The sequence below is a fragment of the Enhydra lutris genome, unplaced genomic scaffold, assembly GCF_002288905.1.
Source record: "Enhydra lutris kenyoni isolate GAN:26980312 unplaced genomic scaffold, ASM228890v2 scaffoldscaffold1, whole genome shotgun sequence".
Classification (NCBI taxonomy): Eukaryota; Metazoa; Chordata; class Mammalia; order Carnivora; family Mustelidae; genus Enhydra; species Enhydra lutris.
The window spans coordinates 49,196,885-49,224,261 of NW_019154085.1; positions in this window are offsets into that span (position 1 = coordinate 49,196,885).

Below are 27,377 nucleotides of genomic sequence, written 5' to 3' on the forward strand. Positions count from 1 at the left end.
AAGTCTATTAGGTCACTGGTTGAGAGTGCTGTTCAAATCTTATTTTGCTGTTGAGTTTTAAAAATCTATTTGTTCTATCCATTTCTGAGAGTTGCCTGTAAAGTTTCTAGTGATGATTGTGAATTTATCTCCTTCCCCATTTAGTTTTGTCAGTTTGTTAGGTGTTATTAGGTTACTATGTTCAGAATTAACTCTGTTATTAGGTGTATTATGTTCAGAATTGCCGTGTCAGTTGATACATTCAATACTTTATCATTATAAAATATCTCTCTTTATTGTGGACAATATTTCTTGTTTGAAGCCTACTTTGTCTGATAGAAATACAGTTACACTAGATTTCTTATGATTTGTGTTTGGATGGTGTATATTTTTCCTTTTTTTTTTTTTACTTTTAAAGTCTTTGTGACTCTCTATTTGAAGTGTGTATTCATATTGGCAACATACATTTCAGTCTTATTCATTCTGATAATCTCTGTTTTTAATTATAAATTTTAATCCAATCACATTTAATATAGTAATTAATATAGTTCAATTGGGTATATTTCTGTTTTTTTTTCTTTTTCCTTCCATGCTAAGTTTCCTTTTGTCACATACTATCTAAATAGGTTCCTAGGTGTCATCTTCTTGGCACCTTCTTGTCTGCTTCTCTCTCTCTCAAGAAAAGTAGATCAATACAACATATATGTATTAAATATAATCAAATAAATAGGTAAATGAAAAATAAGTCTGTTGGGAACATAGTCTAGGGTGGATCACACAACTCATGGTGATTTTGCAGAGAGGACTTATCAGAGGATCAGTGTCAACATTGGTGGCACTACTCTGGGGCCAACATTAGCCCTGATACTGCTAAATATTTTCCTTGGTGATTTGTGAGAATAATAATTACAGAAGTAAATGATTACTGCCAAGTGGAAAGATTGGTTAGTCCATGGTTGCCCAGATTATAAAAATAAAATAATACATTGGAGAAATAATCAGTTGCAAACAAAATGAATGTTAATTAGATATGTCTTTAGCTGATACACTTAAAAACAAAGCTAAAAAAAGTTTAAAGCTAGTAAGGATGAGAGATTAGCAGGAAAAAAAGTCCTGAGATCCACTGGATAATAAAATGATCCTTTAACCCCTTATATCCAATAACTTTAAAATATTATGAGACCAGAATTTAGAAGTAGTAATACAGCATGTCACAGTGATGACCTAATTTCTGTACTTAGCACCAGCGTTCTGTATCCAGTTGCAGCTTCCCTAACTAAGATGGACGAACAAGACAGATTTCAGGGAAGCATCAAAAATTTGGTTTTAGAGTTGGATGAATAGTTAGAGATAATTGTGTCCAAACTCCACATTTCACTGATGACAAAGCTCAGAGAAGGTTGAAGTATTTTATCCAAGGGCATACAGTTAATTTGTGGAGAACTGTGACTAGAGCCTTACCTTTTAATTCCTTATCTATTGTTCCTTCCAAATCTCAGAGTGAACTAAGGGATTCTGAAATGAGAATAGATGAGGAAAGTTGTAGGGAAGTGAGATTACTCATTGTAGAGAAGAAAATGTTTAGATTATATACAATACCTATCATCAAGCCTATGAAAATTCCTTATTTAAAGGTTGGTGACTAGACACTTCATCTTCTCTAACAAGGAACTTCATTTTTTACTGAGGACTAAATGGGATGAAATGCACAATAAAATGCAACTGGAGGAATTTAGGAAACGCATAAGGGAACTATTTCATGCAGCGAGAATCATTACTTATTAATGTGGTAACTTACAATATCTGTTACAGTCCAATATCATTCCCAGAGTGAGCTGACTCCCTGTTGAGCCTTTATTTTATGATTTCAGCTTTAATCTTCTACTATGAACTACAGGGCTGTGGTGTTAGGTGAGACAATTTACCTAAGCGTTCCCTTGACTGGCCAAGATCTGTTGGAGAATATGACACTCCCCGTGAGCAGCAAATGGAATTCTTCTTGATGGATGCTATAGCAAAATTTTAAATTGCCAAGATGTGAATTGTTCAAAATAATAATTTGTTACCAGTTTATTGAGGAAATTTAAAAAAAAAACAACCTAGATACTACAAACTACATGAAAAAGTACAATTAGAAGTCATTACCTATGGTGGATTTTGCTTCTGAGACAAAGAGTTTTTTAATGGATAGCAGGTTCAATTAACATTAAAATCTATATTACATAAGTTCAGAATATAAATTTGGAGCAAACTTAAGGATCTTAGGAATTCAGAGATTGCTTTTTGTTGTTATTTATTTTCTACCTCAAAGATCCTATGCTACAAATAAAACAAATTTCCTCCTTTTCCCCTTTCTTTTCTTTTTATTGTATTTATAGGAGATGACAGACGTTAGCTGAACGTATTGTGGTTATCATTTCACAGTATGTCAAACCATCATTTTGTAGGTCTTAAATTTACACAGTAATGTATGTCAATTATTTCTCAATAAAACTGGAAAAATAACCAATATAACATTTTTAATAGTTGAAAGTGAATTGAAATTCTTTTTAGGCAAGTACTTTCAGTCAAGAAAAATAACTGTGTTTTATTTTATTTCAAAGTTGATTCTTTTCTGTTAGGGCAGAGTGTTTACAAATGATTTTGACAAAGATCACACAACCAAATCATTATTTTCTTTCAAGAATGTACCTCTAGAAGAGATAACAAAATAAGAACCAGTCAAGGAAAGTAAATAAGTTTGTTGACTTCTCCTGAATATGGGGACAGTTTGACTTGTCCACATCCCAGATAATTTATAAAGGAAGGAAAACAGTTACACTACAATATGCAGCTGTTTGAAATGGGTTCAGTGTTAAAAATTATCTTATATTTCAGTTTGTTTTCCATCAAGTAACACGCACCCATTTTACGATATTACAAAGCATCTTGTTAGGCCATGGAATCTGTGACACACATTTTGTACGGCCAGTCACAGTCTTCGTGTAGGGAGAGGAGTTACGTGTAGCGGATTGGTAAAGTGTGGACGATGGAAATCAAAAGACTTGGTTTCAGATTTTTGACTATTTATTTCCTGTGAATGGGCAGTGTAGGCAAGTCACTTAACCTTTAGCTTCTCTGTGCTTGTGGATGATGACTCAATTACATTCTTTTGTTTCTAGTAATCATCTCTGACTTCTGTAATATTTTCTGTTTGTCTCTATGCTTACTCACGTGAAAGAAGGCAGAACAACCTCCGCAAATCCAGGAAAGTTGGTCCTGACAACGTCATAGCTGCACAGCTCTCCCACAGTATTCTCCAGCCTGGAGGGAGCAGCTCTCTCCATCTTGGGTAAAATGAATCCTAAGGGATCCTTTCGAGTGCTGCTGAATAGACAGACTGTGCCATTGTTTAGTTTTAAATGACGCATTTGGTTTACGCTCCTGGAATATTAATCCCACAAAGTTTTATGGTAATTAGACCTATACCATGATTAGAACTTCCTTCTGACCACCCAATAAAGTGATTTTTTAGCGCTCCATGTCATCATTTCCAAACAGCCACGCATTCTAGACAGAACCACACAACAACTATTCTGAAGGCTTGGGCTGCCATAACAAAATGCCACAGACTATGGCTTAAACAGCAGAAATTTATTTTCCTGTAGCTCTAGAGACTGGAAAATCTAAGCTCAAGGTCTGACAGGGTTCTATTTCTGATGAAGCCTCTCTTCCTCATTTGTAGGTGGCCATCTTCTTACTGCATCCTCACATGGCCTTTCCTCTGTTTGCACAGAGAGACAGAGAGAAAGAGGTGTCTTTCTCTTCTTCCAAGGCTATCAGTCCCATCTGATGAAGGCTCCGTCTTTATGATGTCATTACCTCCTCCAAATACAGTCACATTGGGGATTAGGGCTTTGACATATTACTTTGGGGGGCATAATTTAGTTCATAGCCAACAATAAATATGGAGATTTATTGGCATTGTCTCCATTTCTTAATGCATTTTTCTAAAGAAAGGCAAATATTTAGATGTATGACTAAATGCGATTTGATTTTTTTTATTTTACTAGATTTTTTTAATGGTAAAGTACTTCTGCATCTTTGCTTGACTTTGCTAGGGTCTTTTTTTTTTTAAATTTTATCTACTTATTTGACAGACAGATATCACAAGTAGGCAAGAGAGGCAGGTGGGGGGAGGGGAAGCAGGCTCCCCGCCAAGGAAAGAATCCAATCTGGGGCTCGATCCCAGGACCCTGGGACACCACAACCCCAGCCAAAGGCAGAGGCTTTAACCCACAGAGCCACTCGAGCCCCTCTGCTAGAGTCTTATACTTATGAAATATATTTAGATATGTTACAAATCTGAAAGTGACCTTTGTTACATCACCAGCTGCTGAGGTCAAAAGATCACATAGCTTTATAAAGTGGCTTTAGAAAAACTACATGGGGAGCAAGAAACATGAACACCATCTTGTGAGGCCAGAGAAATTGAGTTCAGTGCCTCCTGAAAACTGTAAATCTTGTGAACCCGAGGTCCAAGGAAAATCACAAAATCACAGACAAATAAGTAACTTCTGCAAACTTGATCAGCTTTCAGACCTTCACTGAACTTTGCTTTCCTCATTAATTCACCCACCATCCTCTCTCGTACCCACATTCTTTTAAGGTCAAGAATTAAATGTAAAACCCTTCCGTGGAATGCATACAAGGTGTAACCCGAGCCTCTAGCAGGAGAAATTCTTTTGCTGGGAAGTGGTGGCACAACTTTGACCTTATAAATTGATCCAATAAATCTGAATTTCTAAGTGAGTAGTCATTCAATAGGTCACAAGATGACCTTACTTAGAAGAATAAATAATGTAATCACAAACAGTCCTGAAGAGAAAGACATCAACTCTGGACTGAAGCAAGTTATTTAATACTTGAAATTGCTGGCATGTTTAACACTCATCAGATGGACCAGAATACTAAGAAAATATTATACAGGTTATTTTATAAAATACATTTCTAGCAGTTATCTGATCAACACTTGTTGTTTATTGAGTACCTATTAGGAAATAGTATCAAATAGAAAAAAGCATGATTGCTCTGCTTTCCAAATTGAGACAACCTTCCAAGGTCACTTAAAGTACTTTTTTTTTTTTAAGATTTTATTAATTTATTTGACAGAGAGACATCACAAGTAGGCATAGTGACAGGCAAACAGAGAGGGGGGAAGCAGGCTCCCTGCCGAGCAGAGAGCCCGATGCAGGGCTCGATCCCAGAACCCTGAGATCATGACCTGAGCCGAAGGCAGAGGCTTAACCCGCTGAGCCACTCAGGTGCCCCACTTAAAGTATTTTAAACTAATATGAAACATAGATCCATTGTCTTATAAACAAAGGATTTCATAAGAAGGGCAAAATAATTAAAATTTTATTTATTTTTTTAAAGATTTTATTTACTTGAGAGAGAAGGAGCATGAGAGGGAGAACATGAGCATGCAGGGAGGGGCAGGGGGAGAAGCAAAGGGAGAGAGAGAAGCAGACTCCCCGCTGAGCAGGGAATCTGACATAGAACTCGATCCCAGGACCCTGAGGTCATGACCTGAGCCAAAGGCAGCTGCCTAGCCAACGGAGCCACCCAAGCACTCCCAAAATTTTTAAATGAAAATCACAAACCTTGGTATTTTATTCCATCCCAAATTATTAAGTTCCATTGTAGTGAAAGCTGTCAATTCGCTATTCAGAACAGGTCAGACATGGGGGTGAAGACGTACCAAGGGAAAAGAAAGAGCTCTAAATAAATGCTTGTCCTTGCCAAAGAGTCACTCAGGCCTCTTCTTGGGGTGCTGAAATCCACGTGCCCTCACCATACTTTCTCACTTAACTTCCATTTGTCTCTTGCCTCAGTTTGAGTGCCCCGGTGAGATAGTGGAGAGAAGTCACTCTCGGGATTAGCTGTGTGTTGTAAAGTACTTTTGCTAATAATAGTGTAAATAAGTACCTGGTTCAGAGGGGGTTAAATCAAGGGCATGGAGCATTCTTGCTTTGGGTGGCAGAAATCTCAGAGGTGTTACTGAGCTCAAATGTAATGTAAACTGCTGAAAAGCAATAATTAAACTTACACCTTTAACTTTGCTAAATGACTGATCTAAAAGCTCCACCCCTCTCTCTGAAAAAAAAAATTAAATTAAGTAGCAGGAGTCTGCTGTTGGCAACACTGATTATATGGGACGTGCAGTCTGGGATTATTTGGATTACGAACGCATTGTACGCATGGAGTGTTCAACCACTGAGGAAATATTATGATTCTTCTAGGACATGTTCACTATTAGATGACATAAACATATATCAGATAAAGCCAAAATCTCCCCAGAAAGGAAACAATTCACAATTCATAAGACTGTACACCCAAAAAAGTGAGGAAAAATTAAATGTTCTTTCTTTTGGGTCTTAAAATAATAAAATTCTCTATTATAAAATTTCCCTTAGTGCCTCTTGAAAGGAACATATTGTCATAAAGGCCAAGTGGAGGAAAAGTCAAGATTTATGTCGGAACTATATTGAACTGTATTGAAACTATATTAAACTATATTGAAAAGAGTCAAGATTTTCACAATACAAAGGCAACAAACCTCACTAGAACAACTCAAGAAACCAAAGAAACAGAGACCTCATTTAATCCAAGGGAGAGATTGATGGCTAAAAAGAGTCAGGTGTTCCATTCAGGGCCTCCTGTTGAGGTTACAGAGACGGCAAAGAAGAATCTATGGCCCTGTGCTTTTCCTTCAAATTCTGGCTAAATCGTGTGTGTATGTTTATGCGCATTTGAAGATTTTCATTGGGCCTCAGATTCAGCTCCTGCTTCCTTCCTTTATATGGATTTGTCTTTTAATGTAGATTATAAAATTCTCTCTGGCAGACACCTCAGAACTTTGTCTGCTGTGGTACACACTTCCATTGAGCATTCGGTACTCTAGACGCCAAGTCTATCCATGAGGACCTTCTCTCTGGAAGCAAGCTCTCTACTACTTGATCATTCCTGGAGAACTAGAGAGTAATCTTCCTGGGAGAAGTGATTCTGCTCACCTAGGAGAGATGATTTTGCTGGAGAAGAGTTTGCCCTCCATGCTTCTCCGCTGACATGGCACTAACAGAATTCTTTGAAGAAGCCCACGGCCTCACCAGTGCTCAGTCACCCCATGTTCTGGAGATAATACCACACAATCACCTAGAGGCATCTCAACTAAGTGAGCATGACTCTCCCAATTAGGCAAGAGTCCTCCCTATTAAATATTATTAGATTTAATTTGGTGCCCCGGGAAAATTCTTGAGGAAGCCCATCCCACTAAGGACAGGGCATTGTAAAGGCACAACAACACTCTCAGAAAACACCTCGACAGTCATGCTGATTAAGTCGCAAACAAGATCCTTTGGTGACAGGGTCACTAGGTATATAGAAACATCAACCACGACAGCCGGAAAGAACTTTGGCAATGTCATCATGTCTAACCCTGTCAATTTACAGATGAGGAAATAAAAGTCCATGGTGGTGTGGTAGACTAGTTAGGAGAAATAAGACTCCATCTCAGTTAGGCTTCCTGACTCTTCCAGCCCTGGGCTTTTTACAAGATACCAGCATACATCCTAAAATACACCAGTGACTGAAAGCACATCTCTAAAGCTGTGATCTCTCAATGTTGTTGTTGGCAGTGGAATTACAGTCCTTAGCTTTGCATTTCTAACCAGTGTTTTAACCTTGAGGAAGTCAATCTGACTGCATCTCATTTTTAATTGTAAATTAGAGATAATTCTGTCTATCTCAGGAAGTTGTGGTGAAAACGTAATAAATATTGCATGACAAGGTGGTTTAAAATATAATGTTAAAATGGAGATGAAAATTTGTCTTTGGAGCTTAATCTGTGACTTTTGGTTCCAGATGGTGGGTTGAGTATATGTTTTGTTTTATGCAATGGGCAAACATGATCGCTCGCTATTGTCTTAATTATTAGTGAAATTTATCTTCTGTTCATATGCTTATTAACCATTTGTATTTTTTATTCATATCTTTCAATTAGAACTATTTTCCTATTTAGCTGTGGTTTTCTTGCTATTTTGTAGTTTTTTTTTTTAATCTCTTAGAAATACTCATTTTTTTTTATATATGATACAAGTATTTTCTCCCAGGCTGTTGTTTGTCTTTTGTGTTTTTAGTTTGTGTCACAAACTGCCTACGGATTATCAGAGAAGAAGTGATAGAGTCATAGAGGGGAAAGTGCTAGTTTGTCATTTCTGTGAGTTCTTAATTTTTTTTTTTTTTTTTTTTGGCTCATCAAGACCTGTGCTTTATTGTGGGTCAGTCTGAAGGTGCAGGAGTGGCCCAGCACAGCCGCAGCAGGCCCCGCAGCCCCTCCCGGCGCCACACGGCCCCACCACCTCAGACGGGAGCCCCATGGTGGGAAAGTTCTTAATTTTTTATACACATCAGTTTGCCTTGACTATTGAATTTTTACTATATACTAATATTACATGGCTCAAATCTAATCTGCAACTTCTTAGTATATGTCACATTATATTAAAAACAAAATTTAATACAACTCTTTTCAGAGATTCAATTTCCCAAGCAAAATTTTTCAGAAGTTTTCGAGAATAATCTTCAGCAAAATGAGAGATGGAACCAAGAAAAAAGAAAAGCATGAACTCAAGTGTATCCAAACCAGGAGAACAGTTGAAGGAAGATCCAGAAGCGCAGCTGCCCCACCGGCTTACAGAGCAACCAACACAGATAGAAGGAAGAAGGACCTTCTCCTCCTGTATGATGTGATTTTTTTAAAGCATATGCATGTGTTACATTCACTAGAAATACTTAAGATAAAAAAAGCGGCATGTTTAATGTTACTAACTTTAAGCACATAAAGCCCTCCCTCTGCATTTTTATTTTTAGAACATTGTGTTTTTAAAAATGTAATTAAGTGTCGGGGTGGCTGGGTGGCTCAGTCCCTTAGGGGAATGACTCTTGGTTTTTACTCAGGTCATGATCTCAGGGTCCAAGAATCCAGCCTTGCATGGGGCTCCATTATCAGCGTAGAGTCTGCTTGAGATTCTCTCTCGCTCTCTCTCTCCCTCTATGCCTCCCACTCGTGCTCTCTCTCTAAATAAATAAATAAAATCTTCCACAAAATTTAATTACGTGGCAATATCAGTTAATGCAAAAGTAAGTGAAGTAAATCAAAGTCTCCGGCCACCTCCTACCTGCTCAGGAGTCAGTAACATTGTGCATCTTCTCAAACTCTAGTATGCATAGTTTTTATTAGATTAGGTTTAACCAAAAAAAAAAAAAAAAAAAAAAAAAGATCATACTATCTGTATTCTTTCACAACTGGTTTTTTCCCACAAGGCCATGTCACAGATATACTCCCTTATCAAAGAACACGTAATCAGCTTATTCTTTTTTATAACTGTACAGATTTTGCAGATGGACAGACCACAATTTATTTAACCTGCACCTTATTAATAGATCTTTAGATTGCCTCCAATTTTTCACTAATGCAACAAATGCTGCTAGAACCATTCAGACACATGCTTCTTTGTACAAGTATTTTCTTAAGATAAACTTCAAGATGTGAACTTGCTGGTTCAAAGGATACATGTGTTTAAATTTTAATAGATTAGAAAGTGAAAATTCCATCCCCCAAAATGGGCTGTACTGTTTTACACTCACACTAAAAATAGATGAGTAGTCATTGCCCCACATTTTACCAATCGCTGATATTACTAACCTTTTAAATTTTGTTCCATAAACCAGCAGACATGATAGCTCACTATTGTTTTCATTTGGTTTTTTATTATTAGTGGGGTTTATCTTCTTTTCATATGTTTATTAGCCACTGATTTGTTTTATTCATATCTTTCAATTATTATTATTTTCCCCTTTTGGCTGTTTGTGATTTTCTTGTTATTTTGTAGTTCTTTGTTTCTTAGGAGTATTCTTTTTTTTTTATATATTCTGCAAATATTTTCTTCCCAGCTGTTGTCTTTAAGTTTTTAATTTATAAGTGTCCCTGTATCCCCATCCAGGGCTTTAAAGAACTCGATTAAAACATGACTTTTCTCTTTGTCTGTATTAAAAATAAATCAAAGCAAACCTAAGCTATTGAGCAAATTCTTACTGAATGTCCACTATATTCGGTAATCACAGAGGATGCTAAGGTAGAAAGACGAGCCCTGGTTATAAAGATCGTCTATTACAAGGAGCAGATAGACCTGAAAATACCACAATTCCACTATAATAAATTTGTAACATCATATACATTGGAGAAAGGCGAGAATGAATGCCAAAAACTACCCATGGGTTATCAGAGAAAAACTCAAGAGAGAGGAAAGAACTAGTTTGTTATTTCTATGAGTTCTTAACTTTTTTGTACACATCAGTTTGCCTCGACTGTTGAATTCTTATTATATGCTAATAGTGTATGAATCAAATATAATTTACAACTCCTTAGTATATTGCATTTAAAAAAATTATTTATTCTCAAAATTTTAATAAGCAAATTCTACAAAATTCATGTATCCTATTACCATTAAATCATGTAGGTATTTTTAAAGAACAATTAAAGAGTGAGTCATATGAATGTGAAACACAAAAACTATTTCATTTTTAAAGTATTCATTCTAAATCAGAGAGGGAGAGAAACATGAGAGACTCTGGACTCCAGGAATGAAACTGAGGGTTGCAGAAGGGAGGGAAGTGGAGGGATGGGGTAAACAGGTAACAGGCAAAAAGGATCATGTGTGGTGATGAGCACTGGGTGTTATACGCAACTAATGAATCATTGAACCTACATCAAAAGCTAATAATGTACTATATGTCAGCTAATTGAACATAATAAATAAAATAAAGTATTTATTCTAATATTTCAAATTTTATAATTTTTAATAATCAAAAATTCTTCATATTTACAGAAATATGAGCCATCTAGTAATATTGTCTAGGAACAATTTATAAAAGCATGTTATATGAAAAATAACACTCCCTACCAACACCCGACACAGCCCCTCTATCTAAACATCCCCACTTTAAAGGAGGAAAATATGATAAAGTGTTTCTTTTAAATCTTTGAAAACTTCCTTTTATTGGTTCCCCCTCTCTGACTCTGGCATTTGCCTTGTCTTGCATGAACTATACCACAACGAACTCATAAAATGATGAATCCAACCGCTCATAGTATCTCAAAACCTCTTCCATTATTTGAGGTGTTAAATACAATTGGAAGGTTAGCCTACCATCAACAAGAAGCCACAAGGCACTGAAACACTTATCCCGTGGCAATCCACAGCCCTGTTCTGCTCCTGTGACTTTTACAGCATTCTGCATGCTTCTCTACCCCATCCCCTGCTTGGTTCAGTTCTTTTCCAGGATTCATCTGAAAAAGATTTTCAAGGAAGCTTCTGCTGCCTGTAGAAGGTAAAGTGTTGACCTAGGCAAAGTTTCTTCTCTAAATATCTCTTTTATCTCAACCAGAGAAAGACATAAAATAACCTTCGAATACCTTGAATTTTTTAATAATAACAATAAAAAGTCCAAGTAAATTGGCTCTACCTATACTTCTAAGCAATCAGAGATTTGTTTCTAAATAGCTCTGGGGGATTTCACCATAGGACTCCTATTAATGGAAATTGCTGAGCTAATCTCTCCATGTGACATTACAAATATCAGCTTCCCATCCAACTTTGTTTGAAGCTTTTCTGTGTTTCTTTTGCTGTTAGAACAAGAACTGTAAATCTGGAAAGAATTTTTAAGATCAATCAATTCAGGCTTCTAATATTACATATGAAGGAATAGATGGCTAGAGGTTGTTACTGATTATCGAATGGCTGTATGAGTTTGGGCAATTTGATCCGCTGACTTTAAAGACCAGCTTGGAATTTAGCAAGCTGTTTGTAGGCACCGTCGACATAAAAGAGAAGTAAGGAAGCTTGGAGAATAATCTAGATTATGAATTCTATGTTGCAAGGGTTTTTTTTTTTTATCCTACAAGCACTATTACTAATGATTGTGTCAATATTTGGAAGTTGTCCATGTAAAAGACTTTATTGGGAGAACATGGTAAGGGTCACCAGATCAGCCAACTAAAGGGTGGTTATTATGAACAGGGAATAACCTTGTGGAATGATCTCTCTAGAATGTATTTTGCAATGGCTACCTGAATTAAAAAATGCACATTGCAGCAACATCATAAAAGCTAGATTTTAGGGGGGCCTGGGTGGTTCAGTCAGTTAAGCATCTGCCTTGGCTAAGGTCATGACCTCCAGGTCTTATGATCAAGCCCCACGTCCAGCTCCCTGCTCAGCTGGAAGTCTGCTTCTCCCTCTCCCACAGCTTCCTCTCTCTCTCTCTCTCTCTCTCTCTCTGTGTCTCTCTGTCTCAAATGAATAAAAAAATTCTTTAAAAAATTTTTTTAAAAAGCTAAACTTTAATAAGCTTTGGTTGAGTGGGTTCCTACAGTATAGGTCACTTTATAAAGCTTTCAAATGCGTGATGAACCAGTCACTGGATGGGGTAAGCTGCTCTGCATGTATTTTGCATGCCAATAATTCTCAGTCGCATTGCAATCCTCCTTGCAGAAATGGAAATTCTTCCACATTTATAGGTTCAGTTCTTTTATTTAGAGCAAATAAGATGCCTGTTTTTCTTTCATGATATGCTGTTTTCATTTTTTTTACTTTGGTTTTTGGTGTGGAAGAAATAGATTCTTACCTTTGGTGACTTTTTTACAACTGAATATTTTCACACATTACTCGGATTACTCAGGGCATATGGCGTACTTTACAAGCTATTGTTGCCTATTCAAATATCTCCTCAGGTGGAGAGAAAACATTTGGCATTCATTACTGTATGATTCATGATCTTCTGACTTTGTTTTTGTGGTGGCCATAGTGACCCAGGTCTGAAAAAATCTGAATCTTGTCTTTGTCTCTTTAGCTTCTATTCCAGTGAAAGTGGAATATTGTGAAAACCCAATAATTCATTCAGTTAGTTTTTCCTCGGGAAGAGGCAGATGTCTGACTAATTAAACAAAAGCCCATCAGTACTGGTGCTGGATGTTTAAACCTAACATTTTCTAGAAAAGAAATACTTTGTTGTGTAGATATTTGTATCTGGAAAACTTTTTTCATCAAAATATTTCTTTTGAGTAATGAGTGATCCCATACTTAAATCCACAAATATCACAATGTTACATATGGAAGCTTTTTGGTTTTGTGTTTTTAGAGATCTTATTTTCTCTCACTGCATACAGAACCGATGATTTTTATTTCACCATATATGGGGCTTTATCACAGAGGAAGGATGATTTAGTAATTGAAGCATAACTCCTCAGTTATTTCTACTTTGTACTTCCTTAAAAATGGCTCATGACATGACATCAAAGCCAAATTCTGCAATTAGAAAAGGGTTTGCATCAACTGGACTTTGATAACAGAAAACAACAACAAAACCACCCCCAAATTCTTGAAATAACAAAAGAGAAAATGCATCCAAGAGGAAAAAAAAGAAAAGTAGTCTTGGCATTTGCTCACCTCTTTTAACCCTTGTTCCTTCATAAATAAAAACATGTCGGAAAAATTGTGAACAAAGGGTCTTCAATGGAAACAACTCTTTAGGAATGTTTGCAAGGAAATGGCAGCGTACATTTATTGAGCCTGGATCAAGCCCAGTTGTCTTCCATTATTTAGCTTTCATAGACCTAAATTTTCATTGAGAGTTGTCATTATGGGACTCTTTCACATAGGCTATATGGAGACTAGCAGTGAACACGTGACACCAACCAACCAAAGAAATAAAAGCATATTTAGAAACACAAGCTGTGAGGCACATCTCACACAAAGAAATTTCATCTTTAGGTGTGTATGCGCTCGGAGGCAAGAATCAGCACCCAAAAGCCAGAGCCCCTGTGTTGTTAGGAATGAGCCTGGCTTCTAGCCGTGCCTTTTTAAAAGGTACAGAGATTTGTGGAGAGGAAAGCACTGAGGACGAGGTGGATCTTCCCTTCTCAGTGGGATGGAGGGGGCAAGTTGGGCACAAAAGCTTGCAGTATTCAAGTACTGTGATTTTTTTTTTCTTATAAAGATGGAAGCCATTATTTTTTAAAGCATGTGGTTTCAATGGTGCATACTTGATTGATGACTAAGAATTCTTTTTCTCCACGCCATATTAGCACCCTCATATAATTAGTTTCCCTTTTGAAATTTAGATGAGGCTGAATTCTGTCTTACCAAAGTAGTTACTTGGTGTGGACAACCTAGGTTTCAAACACATCAGACATGTGGAAAATTGGGGCCTTCTCCTTCTCGAACTTCACAGGGTAAAAATCTCTGTCCTTCCACTGCATTCTGCAGGCATAGCTATAACGCTGGTCTGAACAACTTAGAAAAGCCTTAGTTTCGTCGGCACCTCAGTCTTGTCAGAATGACATGGGCGTGTGAGCTTAGCTGGATTTAACAGGATATGAACCTGAGCACATATTACAAATGCAAATCAAGTCTCCATTTTTTTCACCATAAAAGGCACGAACATAAATTCCAAAGATGATTCCACATTAAATGACGTGGGATAACAGTAGGACATCCTTTTGTGGACCTGTTTCTCCTCCCATAAAACTTAAAACTTCTTTACCTCTCTTGAGCTTGTCAGTGCAAGCCCATGAACATTTACCTGTATAAACTTATAATTAAAAAATATATATCCTAATCCTTCAGCAAGTAATTATATTGAGTATTATTCAACCCTTCATAAGAAATCCCTTTAAGATCTAAAGGGTGACAGCCTTATCAAGTTTTCATTGCCTACCTTGATGCATTTCCATTTTTGGAAGTATCCTCTCACTTTCTGCTTCACATACAGGAACACAAAAAGAAATTCAAAGGAAGGCACCTTGAAAGAAGAACTTCATTAAATAATTATCAAATTAGAAAATTACATACCCAAATATTCCACACATTATAATAAGACGAGATATACATGTGTTAGCATGTCTGTATGGGATATACAGTCTTGGCATATATAAATATGCATAATTTTTTCCTACAACATCATTAGAGAAAATTACATATCTAGCCGATTAGTCTTCAGAACAATTTTCTTCATATTTTCTTTCTCCTCAGCTAAAATAGCCCTAGGAGCCCACCGTCACCTCCATGTTCAGCAGTCTGACTTGCCCCCACTCCCCGCTGCCGGCTCTCCTACACCATGCTTAACATTTTATGCCTTCCTTGCAGGGCCACCTCCTTCCTCCCTCTCCAGTTCTGTTCGTTCTCCCACCCTCTTCTCGAGTCTCAGATACTGGGCAAGACTCCAACTGTTTGTAGGTGGACAAAACAATTACATAGAAATTCTAATAGAAACAAAGAAGACTCCCTGTCCGATGTCATGGATGGCCCCAGACTTCTGCTGGTTCTCTCCATCTGTTTGTCCCTCAGTTACAAAGAAGAGAATATGTCATCACTCCATGCGGAATTTGGTTACCAAAGTGTTCTTCCATTCCAGCCTGTTGGCTTACAGGGAAGCCCAATGCAGCCAAACACATCCTTCTTGAATCTTTCCATATCCCATGGGAAGGGAGATTTGCATGCTCTGAAAAGACAGTATTCATGGCTAAGCTCAGCGTTGCATGTTTGTCCCCAAGTACAGAGCAATATCGGGGATCCCCAGCCCTGTCTGTGTAAGCCTGAACTCTAATGCGGGCCCTGGGAAATTCCCACCTTCAAGTTGAACACACATTTGTAAGCTGGCGGAGCCTGCCTCTTCCCCAGCCGCGGCTCTGCCAATTCACTCCAGAGCCTGGGAAAACCCTGGAATCTCATCTCCTGCCCTCAGCAGTCTGAACACCTTCCTCAGCCTTATCAGAGCAGATGCTAAGTATCAGGACAGCTCTGCCTTGGCTCAGAGGATAGAATCAAGGTGCGCTCACAGATTTCCCTCTCTCGCCTGGCCCGTTTCCACCGTGAACCCACAGGGGCAAGTCTGAGGTTCCTATGCTCCTATGACAGCGCTTTTCAATCTTTTTTTCATCCTTGCTCTACTAAGGAGTTTCTTAAAACATGTTTTTTTTTCTTAATAAATTAGTAAGTTAATTAAATTTCCCTCATGACAATTTAATACCACAGATATACCATACTGTTCATACACCGTATGTGTTTCTGTGTTTTATATGTACCGCAAACGTGAGACTTTTTCTTCCCAAGAACCAATCTTTACCCTTTGGAGGTGATATCATCCCCACTAAAATGCACACTCTGTGGATTTGTGTCTCTGAGGTAGGACTGGCTCTGAGTTTGACGTAAGCAGGGTCTCTAGCCTTTAGATTTTCTACTTGAGATATTCTCCTGTGCTCATCACCCCACAGTCTTCTCAGCCGTGGTGCGTTTCACTTTATACCCTCTCAGCATTAGGAAGCATCAGGAATGTCCATGAGGCTATTTGGGCCAGAGGTGGGGCTGTGGAGAAACAATAAAGTGTGGACAACATTTCTCTGGAGTTAACCACTGGACCAGCCAGAAAACATTCCCCTGATACCAGGCTGATTGTTGCCTGGTTCTTTATCTAAATGCCTGGGGATACAGATGTGTTGCCCAGCACATGCACTGTTTAGGAAACCTTCCCAGTGGAAGAGGATCGACGTTGGAGGGGGCTTGTCTGGACAGCCAGCGTAGGAAAACTGGTCCAGTCCCCACACAGATCCTTCTGAAGACCACCTCCTCTTAAGCCTCCACTTTGCACTTGGCGTAGACAATGTTCCTTGTGTTCGAGATACAATATGGTCAGGACTGCATTTAAGAAGCTCAACCTTTTTAACAAGCCATTTAATGACTTTCAATTATATACAGATTGAAATGTATTCTTATTGAACCAGCATTTTAGACTCTCCATAGAATGACTCTACTTATTTTTCTGCTACTTGTCTGTGACCTGTGATCTACTCCTTCTAGAATACCAACTCCAAACTCATTAGGACCCAACTACCAGCTCCCACGCCTTTGCTGGTGCTACGTCCTCTGCTTGTAATAAGCTGCCCTTCTGTTGCCACCTATGCAAATCCTGCCCTTCCCATGCTTTCAAGGTCAGCCTCCAGAAAATAATTTCTGAATTTTCCAAAGATATTAATTCTTTTTCCTTCACTTCTCACTTCATTCCTTGTGCAAGCACCAAAAAGGAAATCCAATTGCAACAAAAGGTAGACTAAGGTGTTTAGCTCTTCAGCTAAGCTGTGTGTTCCCTGAGAACAAGGACTCAATTACACCCAACTGCGGATCTTATACAACAATGCCTAGCATACTGAGGACACAATAGAAGTATTGAATGTCTTGCGTCGATTAGGTTGTGTCATTGTTTCAGGGCCAGAATGGGACAGAACTTTGCTGGAAACACCCACCCCATAACATCCCCATAATGGGTAATGAGACCTGAGCCAACTCTGAAACCAGAAACATAGACCCACTTAGATAAACAGAGACAAGTGTATGCTTTATTGTCCTTCTCAGTCTTTTTGTTTTGATTTGTTTGCCTCACTTTCTTATGTTTTCTTTGAAGTAAAAAGAATTGATAGGACCAATGGCCTGTATAACCTAGATGGTTTTTCCTCTCATGTCGTAATATTTCCTGTTAACTACTAATATTCCCTTTAGCTGGAGCTGGTAGGGATCATTCACATGGCTTATTAGCCTCAGCAACCCAGCTCAAGGCATAATTCATTTCATTTCCTCATATCATTGTTTCAAAAATCTTCTCAAATCACTTTTTTTTTCCCTAGGAGATCTTTCTGCTGCCCAATTCCCTCAGATTATTTAAAATTTAACAATATAGCTAGAAGCAAAAATCTAGCTTTTATTATTCTGTATAGAAGATATGTACTGTTGTTACATCCTTTGGAATAACTTTTTTCATTGTTTTTATAAAATAAGTCATATCCAGAATCAAATGAGACAAACTGAAGCCATCTGGAAGACACTGTTCAGGTGAAGGTCACTCAGTGCTTTGGATTCAACAGTAGAACAGTTGAAATTTGAAGTATGTCGGGGTTTTTTTTTCCTTCCCCATTTGGTAACCATGGGGATAGCAGAATATCTTAAATATAAAGCTTATGGGAAGGAACAATGTTGGAAATTCTTCTACTGAAGCATGATTTAAGCCCTGTTCTGACACATGAATCATGGGTGGTGCTTTCTGTCAACATTCTTTGCTCTTCAGAACCAGAAAAGCCAGTATCTGTCTGGTTACTGGTGCTGCCACCACTACTGGGAAAATGGCACTACGACAGGAGAGTTTTTCTGAAATCATTTCAAAATAGTCGCCTATGCCCAGGAACACTCAAAGGATATTTTCATCATTGGTTATCTTTTGGATGTATTACTGCTATTCTGCATTACAGAAAACGACATTTGGAACAACTTAATTTTTATTCTTATCTGAGAGAAGGAGAAAATATTCCAAGAAATTCTTTTAGCATCTGAAAATGCCAAGGTGTTGTGCATGATGGAAAGAATATGCTTCCTTTGTTAATTTCAATTCAATATTATCTTCAACATAAATACCTCAAAGTAGGTATATACAGTCATATATATGTATATGGCTATATGTAGTTACATATTGTGTATATATATTAACTCAAATGTCTTGTTTTTCTTTTGTAGAAATGACTGTTTTAGATCACCTCTTTTCTTCAAAGATGAAAATAAATGTAAAGATATGTTAAAAACATTCTAGGGGCACCTGGGCGGCTCAGTCTGTCAGGCATCTGACTCCTGGTTTCGGCTCAGGCCATGATCTGGCAGTCCTGAGATCGAGACCCCCAATGGGCTCTGCCTTTAGCGGGGAGCCTGCTTGAGTATTTTTCCCCCTCCCTCTCCCTCTGCTCCTCCCCCCACTCCTCATTCTCTAAAATAAACAAATAAAATCTTTAAAAAAAATTCTAGAAATTATTAAATTAGGCCTCTTCATTAGTTTTTATCCATTAGAAAGGAAAAGAACTGAGAAAAATACATGGCAAGGTTGTGCAACCAAGCTAATTTTTTACTTACCTATCTGAACATTTTATCAGGAATAATTGTGTGTTTTCTTTGCTGGCTATAATTCCTTGAATAATTGCTTCTATAGCTCACTTCACAGCTGTCCCCCCTTTTCTTCTGCAGTTTTACTTTCCGTGGTTTCAGTTACCCGCAGTAGGGTAGCAGATGGCCCTTCTTCTGACATGTTGCCAGAAGGTCAGTAGTAGCCTAATGCTATGTCACAGTGCCTACGTCACTCACTGCATTTCATCTCCTCATGTCATGCAGACATTTTATCATCTTATTAGAAGGGTGAGTACCAAATAGCTTATTTTGAGAGAGAGACCACATTCACATAACTTTTATGACAGTACATTGTTATAATTGCTGTTTTATTAATTATCATTGTTAATCTCTTATGACCTAATTTTTAAATTAAACTTTCTCATAGATATGTATGTATAGGGAAAAAACATAGTATACATAGGGTTCAGTACTATCTGAGGTTTCAGGCATCCTACTGCGCATCTTGGAATGTATCCCTCACAGAGAAGAGGGGATTGCTGTACATTTATTAACATGATATATATATATATATAAATTGTTTCCTCCTGACCCCACTGAAAACACCAATAAAAGTAACTTTGAAAAGTCTTCTTTCCCAAGTTTCTTCATTCCAAACTTCCAGTTATAAGTAAGTCACAGAGATGAAAAGTATAGCACAGGGAATATAGTCAATAATACAGTAATAACATGGTATGGATGACAAATGGTGATACCACTTACCGTGGTGAGCACTGAATAAAGAATTGTCAATTGACGACGTTGTACATATAAAACTAATATAGCTTTGTATGTCAACTATGCTTCAGTAACAAATAAATAAACAAACAATTTTTAAGGTCTCCTTTTCATGTGTCAAAAAATTATATTTGTTTTTTCCCTCACTGGTTCTTCCCTTCCCACCATACCTTGGCCAATTTTCTTTGCTGCAGCACAAACACATATGCATCAGGACATTGTGTTCAAGGTCGAAACTCATAGAACACCTTTAACTCCACTCTCCCACCCTGAACCAAAGGCTTCATAACACGATGGTCTTATGTCACCCCTCAGAGTCACAGAAACCTACTAATTTTCATTCATATGTATATTAAAAATATATATGCATATAAAATATATAGATATTGCTAATACTGGCTTAGATTATCTCTTTTACCCACTAACCCCCTGAATAGTGGGCAAGTTTTTATTTGTAGGCTGAAGGTGCTGGACTTTGGTATCCAGATTCTAGGACCGCACACGTAACTAGGCGAGGAAAGCAGACATTTCTTACTATTCATCTATATTCAACTATATCATCTCCTGTCACGAGCCCCTCATTGCCACACCACTGGGCTCTATGAATCCACTCTGCCTGTGAACACCGAATATTAGAAATAGGCTCCACCACCCAAATAGATTTTACCTTGGCCCTGTTTCTTTGCATCACTCACACCAGACAACAACAACACTCACAATACCTTTAAACACTCAATTGTCTTCATTTCTGTACAAATTCATCTTCCCAACAAGATTGATTTCCCTGAGGACAGAGACAACAGCTGGTTCATTATTGTGTGCTTCCTGGTGGTTTGCTCAGCTTATAGCATATTACATGTCCAATAATGAACACAGGCAGGGGGTCTCCTCTCCTTTGCCTGGTGGAATAAAAAAAGCCCACTGGGGCACCTGGGTGGCTCAGTCGGTTAAGTGTCCGCTTTCGGCTCAGGTCATGATCTCAGGGTCATGAGGATCGAGCCCCACTTTGGGATCTCTGCTCAGTGAGGAGTCTGCTTCTCCTTCTCACTCTCCCTCTGTGCTCTCCTTCTCTTTCTCAAATAAATAAATAAAAATAATTTTAAAAAGAACTAACCTTTAAAAAATTTAAAAAATTAAAAATTTAAAAAGCATGTTTTATTATCACTTTGAAACAAGTTTGGGCTTAGAGGAAGTCTTTAGCTTACACACCGGTTGTATTCAAGAAAGCACTCCTGAAGTTGTATGAACCATAAACCCACTGACCATCTTTGTAGTTAATAGTCATCAAGATGCTCTGTTGGATTGGGTCCCATGAGTGTGGTAAAGGGACTGTGTCGAATTGCCTTCTGGAAGCAGATGGGTATGGAACAGTGAAGGAAAAGAGGATAATTTTTTGGTACCTGATGTGGCTTTGTCCAAATTCTAGAACAGATAAAGGTCATTTGAGATATTCCTCCCCATTCAATTTTTTATTATTTGCAACTGTGTCCCAGACTTTGTGGGACTGTTCTTACTCACTCCTACTTCCCACCCCACAGTGGATTTTTGCTGGTCTACCCCATCACTGCAAACCTTTGCAGGAATGGGCAATAAGAAAAATTAAAAGAGGAGGCTGATTTTAATGAGAATGACGCCATCTCTGAATAAGCTAACATCCACTCAGGTTTGAATGACTAATAGCATTTTTAATTCTTCTGTTATTTGCATTTTGATGACTTGCCCCATAGCAAAGTATATCAGTTCCTGCTTTTCATAGATTCCTTCCTCCACATTTATACTACACAACTTTCTCCAAGTTCTGCCCGTTTGTTTATTGCTATGAGGTGTGTGTGATGTGTGTGGGGGATGGTCTGTGTGTTTGTTTTGGCAGAATCACCAGGGTCTTTAGCATGAGAGAAAAGATAACACAGAAGAAGAAAGATCATAATGGTTCTAAGTATGGGTCATTAGTAAATCAGGTGTTTAAAACCAAAGAATTGCTTACACATTTAACTATCCTTCACAATGTCTATGTTATGAATCAACATTTTTGTTTAAAGATGAATGTGGGTTTTGTGGAGACAGTAAGCTTGGAATTCCGTGAGCCTGAAACTCTGATCTATGACTTTGTGTTTAGAAGTCAGGAATGTGTAGTATGTGGGAAAGTGTTATTGGGGCTCAGATCCCATTTTGGTTTCCATTTCATAGTCTTTGCAGCTTAAAAAAATAATCCACTGAAAATCTTTGGTAGGGAATGTAGCCTTCAAACAAGTTTTCTTTATTCTTCTGTGATTCTAGAAATCTGATTATGTCAATTAGGGAGAGTTCACATTTCCTAAATGTCCCTAGGGAGTTTCCTATTATATTCTTTAGTAATTTACATAAAGTTTTGAGTGCAAATAAACCTCAGACATCAGAGAACATCACCCTCTTCCTTGAAGAGTCTATAAGAGAAGAATGTTCTTTGGGTCAATAACATATGATATAAAAGGACTTTGTGAACTGTAATGATATTGGTCTCCTTTATAAAGAATGTACATCTCTATGTGTAGGGCAATTTATATAACATCTCAAATCTAATTTGTTATATACACACAAATTTATACCCAGAATGTAAAAATATATAGCTGAACAAATATGTATTTGTTACATTAGTTGTGTGTATTTATATACAATATATAGTTCTATGTAGAAAAACAGAAATATGTTTACCTCTGAAGCGCACCAATTATGTTAACACTAGATATTTGAATATAAATTAATTTATAGCCTTGGAACCAAGTCCAGCCCAGCTCCTCTTCCCAACAAAGGAACGTGCTGGGAAGGACACAGGATGAACAGCTGTGTGATTGAACACATTCCTAGCTCCTTCTTGCCCTCCACCATGTACCTTTAATCCATTTTGCAGTTGGATTAAAGTAGGGCTTGGTGTTACTGTATCCTGTTGACATACTCCTCCTTGCTCAGCTGCCATCCTTCTGCTGTCTAAAACCAGAGTCTGCTGTAACTATGTTTCTTCCTGTTATTTTTAATCATGTTTTCTTTGTTCGCCAAATATTTATCAAAGGCCTACTATGCGGAGATACCACAATGAGGAAGACATTCTTCTTGCCTTTAGGGAGTTCATCATCTGGAAAGAGTTACTGTCTTGTATTGTATTATGTGTATATAACTTTGTATTATAACTATGTGCTCAGGTTTACAGAATTAGGGGTTTTCTGTAAAGGGTCTTTATGGGCACATGTACTCAAACATAATGTAATAAATAGTTAAATTACATAGTTGTTTGCAACAGATTCTAACTACAGAGCTAGGAACCAATTTTTTTTTTTTAAAGTCACTGTAATGAGAAGATAAAGTGAATCTTATAAACAAAAAATAGAGTTTTTAGCTTGTGAAGAGAAAAGAAAACAATAGTGTGCATTTTTCTGACAGTGATTGGTGAGTTTCCAAAAAATCTCTAGCCTAACTTATTAAAGTTAAATAGTAAAACAATATATCTTCATAAGTCCTTGTGTAACTTTGACTCTATAACTAACTGTGTTATTGATCAAATGTGGTTTCCTTTTACTAAGAAAAAAAGGCTTTTTAAAAATCTCATATAACTTATTGGTGATCAAGTACTTTGTAGAGACTAACATTTGATTTAAAAAAAAAAAAGAAAAAGAAAAACTAGAGTAACTGGGGAACATATGGATTACATTTACCTCCAAATGCATAAACTTTTAAAGAAGTTATAAGGGAAATTCCTGGCAAAAATGTCCCTTGATTTGGACTATGAAATGTATCTGAAAAAGACAAAAAGGTGGGTAACAGGAAAATTTAATATACAGAGTCTGCAAGACGCTGAATTGCTTTCTTATTCAAAAATGTCTGGGACTATTCTAAAAACACACAGCCAACTCCTAGAATGACTGCCCTGTGCTAAAAACTCAATTGTGAGTGAAATTTGTGGAGTGGTCCAAGGGCCATCCAGTCGCACAATTGCACAAATATCACCCTGAATAATACAGGATTTCCGACATGTAACTTGGAAAAGCTTCTTCTAGTGGCTAGGGGAGTATACACGTGGCACTTGTGTGTATGCGTGTGCGTAAAACACCTTCTAGCAACATGCTTTGGGAAATGGAGCAACTCTATGCCAATGATCCATTCTCTTATCACTTTATATGATGCATCTGCATGAATTTCATTTACATGTGCAAGGTTATTCACTTTCTTTCTTTCTTTTCTTTTTTTTTTTACCTAGTTAGCATGTCTACTAACCTTCCTGAGTGGTGGGGGTGCACACCTGTGCCTTTGGAAGGGGAGGAGGGAGAAACTAGGGCAGTCTCGCTCTCCCAAGTAGGGACAGTGGCATAGTCTGTGGGTTTCTTCTCCTCTCTGCTCTACTCTCAGTCACCAGACACCAGGGAGGAGTGATCCCAGGGTTTCTGAATGAGCACCCAGACAGCTGCTGGAAAGGCACTCACAGCAGGACAGTTACAGGGATTCTGTGACTCTTCATGCAATGGGCATGCCTCCCCCTTCTCTCTTCTGTTTCCTCCTAGGCCAGAGAAGGACACAGAAGTGCCTGGGGATGGTGGGAGGAGAGAAGTATTCAGAAAACAAAGCAGAAGTAAGGCAGTAAGACGGTGGCACAGGGGCGGGGCGTCCTCGAACCGGATGGGTCTGTGATTCCAGTCTGGGGGAACCGGGGAGTTGGGGCCGGCTCCACACATGGGGCTTCCTGGCTTTGCTTTCCCGTAACTTCCAAAGCACTGTACCCAGGGCTGACTCTAAACTTCAAGGAATTGCTCTTGCAGTCTTAAAATCCGAACCTGAGGCTGAAGCCCAGTGGTGCTCAGACGTCCCAAGCATCGTCTCTTTGACAATGAGGTGAGCCAGCTGCTCCCCAAGGCACTGGCTCCTCTGAGACCCTCAGCTTTCCAAGGGCCCAAGATGTGCAAAGAGTGGGCTTACCGACCACAAGGAGTCTGCCGAGCTTTGCCCACACTCCCACAGAAGCCTCTCACATGCAAGTTCTTCATTTGGGTGAATGTTTCTTTTGTTAGTCAGGACAATTCCACCTTCTTGGATGGTAACAATAATATTACATTTTTTGACAATTCTAGACATTCATCACTTTCTGTTGCCCATGTCCTGATTAAACATTCTTTCCCTAGAACGCTGTAGGGTTTCTAATCTTATAACACGGTTTTGGAATTTATAAAACATCTGTCTCCTACTTTTCTCAGCCAGAAAATACAGAGGAGGCTGATTTTTGCTCTGGCACCATGGAGGAACTAACACCACAGGCTTTGACGCACAGGCAAGAGGAACACATAATTTGACTCCCCCACCCACAGATCTAGATCTCTCTTCGTCCCAGCTTCCACTCCAGTGTCACTGACGGTGTGTGCAAATCCTGGCACAGGAGCCTCGTGGGCAAATCCTAGAGCTTCCTGGCAACTGTATCAGCAGCAGGTTCACCAAGAGCACCTGGCCGTGGGCCCACCCATCCCAAATACTCTAGGGCATGTGGACACGTATATGGCCATGAGGTTGGTTGGCCCTGAGCTTGGGCACTCCCTAGACCACTACATCCTAGGCTGATTTTCTCCACTTTCCCTGGAATTCAGCCACAGAAACACCTGCAGAGAATAGGCTTTTTGCCTTGGAAAGCCCTGTCTTCCAGTTTCCTACAAAGGGCAAAGCTGGAAGGACCACACAATTCCTTGCTATGAGCCTCTAGACATATCTGCCTGCCTGCTACTTCTCCACCCTATTCTCTCTCAATGGCTCTCAAAGATTTTTGACCATGACCCACAGAAAAGTAAGCCCAGCATGAATCTACATGTATAATGACTTGCAAACTATGTATAACAGAAATGGTAATTTCACAAAACATCACTTAGCTTGGAGGTGCTCTATATGATGGGGCTTACTTGAATGTTGGAAAAGTTTTAATAATATAATAATGATACCTGTGATTTATGTAGCAACTATCAGTAGTCAGGAAATGATCTAGGTGCTTGACATATATTACTCAAATTCGTACAATAATTTCATAAGTTAGAAGCTATGCCTATTTTGTAAAAGAGATATGCAGCTTTAAATAACTTCAAGCATTTTGCTTTAAAATGTTTAGACTTTGGAGCGCAGTTCAGTTTTTTGAAAAATTTCTATTCACAATGACTGAGTGAGGGCTATATTTATGTGTGTGCATGTTCGTATACAGATATACAGACTACACATATTCTATCAGACAGAGGGAATCAGAAGGAGGTAGATTGCATGGGTAGGAGAAAAATGATCCAGTGAACTTTCTACAGTAATTCCTGAAACAATTTTACGGCCTGAGGTAGTGCAGCTATAAAAGAGAAGCCTGTCATGTATCAACCAGTACAATTTTTGTAGGCTAAATTTTTTTCTTTTCCTGAAGACAAAATTTAACATATTTGACTTTGTCTTTCCTTTACAATTTGATAAACTATTTCTTAGACCTTATGTATAGAAGTGAGTGTACTACCTTATTTCAGCATGTTGCCAAAAGACTAAGTGAAAGTGGAAAAATGCACCAGAGAGTTGACATTGTTGGATCAGCTAGTCTCGCTACACACGTGGTCAGGCCGCCCCTCTTCAACAGGAAATGATTCAAAGGCAGCAATAGTTACAGCTTTTGCATTTGTCCTGTTTTGTTTCTTTTCTTTCTTTCTTTTTTTTTTTTATTTAAAGATTTTATTTATTTATTTGACAGAGTGAGATCACAAGTAGGCAGAGGCAGGCAGAGAGAGAAAGAGGAGGAAGCAGGTTCCCTGCCAAGCAGAGAGCCCGATGCGGAACTCGATCCCAGGACCCTGAGATCATGACCTGAGCCGAAGGCAGAGGCTTAACCCACTGAGCCACCCAGGCACCCTGTCCTGTTTTGTTTCTAATCTCAAAACCACAGATGCTGTAGACTGAATCACAGTGATGTTTACAAATATTATGTCTCTCTGGCCAACTTGTGGGATCACAGAGGAAAGCCACTCCTGTCACGGATGTCCCTGGTAGTGTTGCTGGCTCCCGGCATTCGTATTCTGTGCTGGGGTAGATGTGAGCAAATGCATAGATTTTTCCCAGCCTTGATGCTTGGCATCTACCTATACTTGGGATTATTATACTTTGTAGGTGATATAAAAGAGCAAGGAATCTGTCTGGATTGTTCTTTATGCCCTGGAATGAGCCTTCTTGGCCAACAGCCAGTCAAACACAACCCGCTGTGGGTCTCCAGCCAAATGCTCACTACCCTATGCACCTCCTGCTGATTCATGATGCTTCCCTTCCTCCTGCTTAGAACTTCTCCATGACACCTGAACTCTGTATGGCCAATGACAGTCATAAGACACCAAGCAAACCAGAAGCTATCCAACCTTAACATAACCTGCAGACCTAAGATCACAGTATGGAAGCCAGCAGGAATCTTTTGTTCATTCTTCTTCTGCCCCACCTTTTTTTTTTTTTTTTTTTTGTGGGGAAGGGAGAAAAGTAGGAAACCAGTTATGATTAAATTGGAAAGAAGTGACACATATAGGCTTTTAAGGAACTTTCAGGCCTTCATGTGACTTTTCAGGAAGAGCAAACCAGGAACGC